The 6,152-nt window shown below is 41.5% G+C and overlaps 1 pseudogene; it reads left to right on the top strand.

Moving 5' to 3' along the window:
* The first annotated feature begins 4,896 nt into the window (after positions 1 to 4,896).
* On the top strand, positions 4,897 to 5,894 carry LOC115275882 (annotated as a pseudogene).
* The last annotated feature ends 258 nt before the right edge of the window (positions 5,895 to 6,152 follow it).

Below are 6,152 nucleotides of genomic sequence, written 5' to 3'. Positions count from 1 at the left end.
CTTCCCCCTGGAAGTTCTTCAGGGGAGAGTTTCTTCGTTTTGTCATTTTTGCTAGTTTTCTGTCTCTTGTCACCTTTAGAAAGCTCGTTGGGCTCTGTGCACCTATTAATATTTCTCTGTTAAAGGAGGCTTATTGACTGTCCAGGGCCTGTCCTTTCAGGGAATGTTCTCTTAATGGTGTCTCTCTGTTTCTCTTGTTGTGCCTGTGAATATTTTATTTCCCTACTCTGCAATATTTGGGACTCACCTTCTTGCACACTTTGGCTTGTTTCTTGGTGTGGTCCTAGGAAGGGAAACAGACAGACACACACAGAGGGAACAGAAGCACACATACACACAGACAAATCAAACAAAGAGACACATAAAAAGGGGGAAAGAAGAGTTAGGAAATGGAAAGGAAATAGACAAAAAGAAGAGAAGAAGAGAAAATAAAAAGAAAAGAGAAAGAAGAAAAGAGAAAAAAAATTTAGAAGGGGGTCGGAGACAACAAAGGGCAGTAGACAGTTTTAAAGTGTATGACCAGTTGAGGGGAGAGGTAAGGATGAGATACAGGAGAATATATCTGGGTTGCTAGAAGGTGAAAAAGTAAGGGAGACAGGAGAAAGGTAAATGAGGAGTAAAAATTTAACAGAGTTAAGTAAAGAAAAAGAAAAAACAAAAACGTTAATAATAACAAAGAAATAAGTATGAAAAAAGTGGAGAAAGAAAAAAATTAAAAAAAAAAAAAAGAGCAGCTGCTCCACCGGTGGATAGGCTTGGTTTGATGTGGTAGGTCTTGGAGGCTGTTCTCAGAGGCTCCGCCTTGGTGTCTATGGAGATTAGAATGGCGGCACGCCAAGCTCTGCTGAGCTAGGTACTGTAGGCCACTCTAATGAGTCCGATCTCCTTGAGCTGCAGTTGAGCCGAGTTGTATTTTCTAGACCCGCCTCGGTTCAAAGTTCCAGTCCATGCACGTTTGCACTACCACAGATGAAATATATTTGTTTTGGTATCTGGCTTCTTAGGGGGAGGAATCAGTTTGTCTTCGCTCAGGCAGGGATTTCGGCTGCCCCTGCCTGAGGCGAAATGAGCAGCAGTAGGTGATGTGCGCACCTTCACAGACCCAGCTGCAGAGTCCCCACCCCCAGCCAGGATTGCGACTGCAATGGGGGAAGGAGAAAAAAAAAATTGAGACTCTCTGGGAGTCGGGTAGCTGTTGCTCAAGGTGCTGTGCGCTGCTGGAAATGAGTTGGGAGCTCCTGCAGCCCAGCGCGTGCCCAGGCCTCCACCCGCCACTGACTCCCTGTTGGGGGTCCCGAAGGTGTGGGCCCTATTTTTTCCTGTGGGCACCCGGGATTTGGGATTTGCACAGCCAGTGCAGGGAGCGAGATGCACCGTGGAAATGAGGTGCGTGGTTCCGTTCCCAAAACTGAGTTCGAGGTGCGCGAGCCCCTGGCACAGCCGCTGCTGGAGCACTGCTGCCACAGCCTCTCACCGCACCATGTCCCACTGCCTCCGCTGCCGCCTCTCAAAGTGCGCACCCCCCCACCCCCGCGCAGCTGCGGGGCCGTACTGCGGCCGCTTCTCACTGCGCCACCACCACCACCGCTGCAGCTGCTTCCTCTGCTTCCCCGCCACCGAGATGGCTTAGGGCTGGAAGATGTTCCTTCTTTTGCACCACCCGGATTCGGGATTCTGGCTACCCAGCAGTTATCTATGGAGCAGGTCCCTCTCTCCAAGCGCAGCCAAATGTTCTTTACCTCTTCCCCAGAGACAGTACTATGAGCCTGTTCAGACTCTCTGTCTTTTCCCTTTGTCTCTCGGGCTCTGCAAGCTTGACCCCGTTGGGCTGGGGATCCTGCCTCCCCTGCACGTCCCGGGCTGGCCCGTTTTCAGATCTCCCCAGTTCGCACTCACTCACTCAGGTATCCTTGAGGTTCTATTCTTTCTGGAGTCCGTATTTTCTCCTTCCAGTTTTGCAGATGAGAGTAATATCCTTCTCAGTTTGATCGATGGGGCAGACGGAGTTTACAGAGCTCCCTTCCTCTCCGCCATCTTGGCTCCCTTCCCTGAAAAGTTTTTAAGAAAACAGTGAAAAATCTTGGGAAATGAGATATTGCTGGGGGAAGTAAGTATCATGGATACTTATAAAATCACTATAGTTGTTTTCATTTACATTGAAAAAATGTTTAAATGGCAGCCTAAGAGTTCAGATTAAACTAATATGTATGGTGCACTCCCTCTATACTGAGATCTGGGTGCCTCAGTCTGTTGGACTTCTGGCTTCAGCTCAGGTCATGATCTCAGGGTTCCTGGGTTTGACCCCACATCCGGCTCTGTGCTGACAGCTAGCTCAGAGCCTGAAGCCTACTTCAGATTCTGTGTCTCCTTCTCTCTCTGAACCTCACCTGCTCACGCTGTCTCTCAAAAATAAATAAAAAACATTAAAAAAAATTTTTTAAATCAGAGAGCATAGATAAGTACTTGTGCTTTACAAACTCCTCCTCTCTTCTATTGGTAAACATGGGGAGACAAAAGTGAATGCTTCACAATCCATAATCCTCAAGCAGAGTTTCCTTTCTTTCCACAGATGATGGCCAACGGTGAGGACACATCTCATGAGCAGGCCTTTGGAATGAGATGAACAAAACCTGGACAACAAGAAACTGAAATTCTACCTCTTTCAGGCAGAAAGGAAAAAACCAAGGGTACCAGAAGTGTCTTATGCTTGTTCCAACACACCAGGTACTTTTTCCTTTTCTTGTGATGCTGTTAGATTTTTTATACTGCATCCTTTCTGCACCACTAAGCTTGGTCACATTTAAATAGTTCTAGAATCCTTTTTCCAACACTTAGGTCAATATTCCTACTGATGGTGGATATTTGTGTAAGACTGAACTTGGAACACTAAAGGGCAATGAGTTAGTCTCTGTAACATAAAGCAAAATAAAGCCCCTGTCCAATTTCCTGTCCATGGACTATTTTATTTCCTACTTGGGTTTTAAAGAAAACTGGGGCAAAAATCTCTCAATGTTCTAGACATTATTAATTTCTAAGAAAAATTTGAAAATATTATTTCTGCTTTTTATAACCATAAAATATAGGTTATTAAGAATTATTTGGAAAAGATAAAAAATAGAGAGAAAACTGTTAATGCCCCAATTCCCATAGTCTAGAAGAAATTAAGTTAAAATTTTGGAGCCACATATATTTTTATATCCATATATCTATATAGATTTATAGATACAGATATATAGATATACACACCATTTATGGTAACCATTTATAAATTAAGAAACTTATTTTTCTTCATGTAATTTTATATCATGAGCATTGTCTTTTATCTTTAGCTCTTCTTCAAGACTACAATTTGCACTGGTGATATTACATGTGACATTATCTGTTCTCATGTGTATATCATAACCACAACGTGACAGAATGTCAGCATCTAAAAGAAAAAAAATTATACCACTTATCAAGAATGGCTGAACGTGACATATTATATTACATGGAAAGCCATTTATTTGTTTTTCTATTCTATTGTTGAATGGGGGAAGATATTAAGTAATAATAATAATGTCTCTTTGAACTTTAAATGACTTTTATGGAAATATCTACAGCAACTCACCATTTGAAATTAGGTTGATCAATGAATTAAAAAAGATAATCGTTATCATCTTAGTGATTTATCCCGTAGGTTTAGACTAGTATAAGATTTTATCAATAATCGATGTTATGTTCTATCATTGCTTTTTAGCATCTAGTTAGATGACAATATTCTACTTTTTTAATTTCTAAGCATTAATTTGGAATTTCATTCTTTAATAAGAATAAATGTCATCATCTTAGTATATAGCTTGGATACAGTTTTTGTTCATTACATATGCATTGATAAGTGAGATTGACCATAGTTTTACTCTGACAATTTTGTGTAAAAAGGCAATGGTAGTTTGATAAAATATTTTGCTAAGTGTTCCACAGCTTTTTCACATTGGAACATATTATGCAGCACAACATTTGCTTATTAAACAAATAATGGATAACAAGAAACAAATTCTAAGCATTCTGGATTCAGCGTCAATTTTGAAAATCTAGTACTCACAATGAGACCCCTATTACACATCTCAGTACATGTGGCATAGAACGTGTTGAATAAATAAGTGAAGAATATAAGCAGAATGAAAAGTACTGGGTTCAGTGACACGCATAATCAGGACCCTAATTAGATTAGGAGCAAAACAACCTTTGCTAGAAAAGATAATATCTAATTTTGAGGGACCCGTCCAGCTTAACAGAACAGCATACACAAAAGCATAAAGATAAAAGGGGGTATGCATATTTGTAGGAAAGTAAAAGAAATTGAGCATGGTCATTTCAGAGCATTGAGGGTATCAGTAATGGCTTCAGAATTTCTACATTAGAGGGACTTAGGGATGACAGTTTGGTTGAAGAAGGACCTAGAGACTTTCCATGAAGTTGTGTTGCATACCAAGCACATTGCTTTTCCATAGATTGTATTTCTGTTAGGATGTCATTTGTGGGGGGAGAGGGGCGGGGAGTAATAAAGATTACTGTGAAGCAAATCTACCCAATAATCCTTCCTTGACACCATCATTGAGGAGATATAGCAAAAGTGGGAGGAAAGGGGATTAAGACAGGCTTTGTGTAATGGATTGTTTTCAGTGAAGTTGCTGGTTTGCTTTCTCTTATTCACCGTGGATTAGAAAATATCCTCGCTCATCTGGGACCTTTTCTGAACAGAAAGACAGTTATTCCTCTTTCACACCTTTCTCCTCAATAACTCCTCCCACGCATAAAACAAATAATGTAAGGGAAAGTTATTTGATAAATCTACATCAGAAATTTAAATTTCCCTGAGACTTGTCCTTTTCTAAACCCTGAATGTGACATGGACACATGAAGATGGGGAATTATTCAGCTGTGACTGAATTCATTCTGATGGGACTTTCCAAATACCCAGAGCTCCAGCTTCTTCTGTTCATGCTCTGCCTCATCATGTATGTGATAATCCTGCTGGGAAATAGCCTCCTCCTTGTCATCATCACACTGGATTCTCGCCTCCACACCCCCATGTACTTCTTCCTCGGGAACCTCTCACTCTTGGACATCTGCTACACATCATCATCCATTCCCCAGATGCTTACCATATTTAAGTCTGAGAGAAAATCTATCTCCTTCATGGGCTGTGCTCTGCAGATGGCTCTCTCCCTTGGGTTGGGTTCCACTGAATATGTCCTCCTGGTTATGATGGTCTATGATCGATATGTGGCCATCTGCAACCCACTGAGGTACCCCATCATCATGCACAGGGTGCTTTATGTGCACATGGCTGCTTAGTCCTGGATCATAGGCTGTCTGACCTCCTTAGTGCAAACAGTCATGACAATGATGTTGCCTTTCTGTGGGAATAATGTCATTGATCATATTACCTGTGAGATCCTGGCCCTTCTCAAACTCGTGTGTGCAGACATTTCCATGAATGTGTTCATCATGACTGTGGCATGTATTGTTTTATCAGTGATTCCTCTGCTGTTACTTTCATTTCCTATGGTTTTATCCTCGTTTTCATCCTGAGAATTAGTTCTGCTGAAGGGAGAAAGAAAGCTTTTTCTACCTGTTCTGCCCACCTGACTGTGGTTATCTTATTCTTTGGCTCAGCCCTTTTTATGTACATGAAGCCCAAGTCAAAGGACACAAGAGCATCTGATGAGATCATTGCACGGTCTTATGGAGTGATAACCCCTATGTTGAAGCATATCATCTACAGCTTGAGGAATAAAGAGGTGAAAGAGGCTGTGAAGAAAGTCCTGAGCAGACATCTACATCTCTGGAAAATAAAAAGGGTCTTGAAGCATGTGATACCCTCTGTGTTGAGACCAGATCAGATCTTTTGAGTTCACAAAGTCACAGGACCCAGTATTAAGAGAACTGATCTGCTTGTAAGTCCAAATATAGATTTAAATTCTTTTCAAAACAGAAGTCTCAGGTAAGCCTTCTGAATAGTATCTAGGCTACAATTTCTAGTTGTATGCAGCTTTGCCATCTGGTCCCATAGAAGGCACATGGCTTTTCCTCAAGATAAATCTCTCTTCTCTCTGCTTTCTTCTCTTTCTTGCTTTCTTTCTGTCTTCTCTTCCCCATTTCCTCCCTTC

The sequence above is a fragment of the Suricata suricatta genome, chromosome 13 (genome assembly GCF_006229205.1).
Source record: "Suricata suricatta isolate VVHF042 chromosome 13, meerkat_22Aug2017_6uvM2_HiC, whole genome shotgun sequence".
NCBI classification, from domain to species: Eukaryota; Metazoa; Chordata; class Mammalia; order Carnivora; family Herpestidae; genus Suricata; species Suricata suricatta.
Note: the sequence above shows the minus strand (reverse complement) of the source record. Positions and strands in the feature narration are given on the sequence as shown.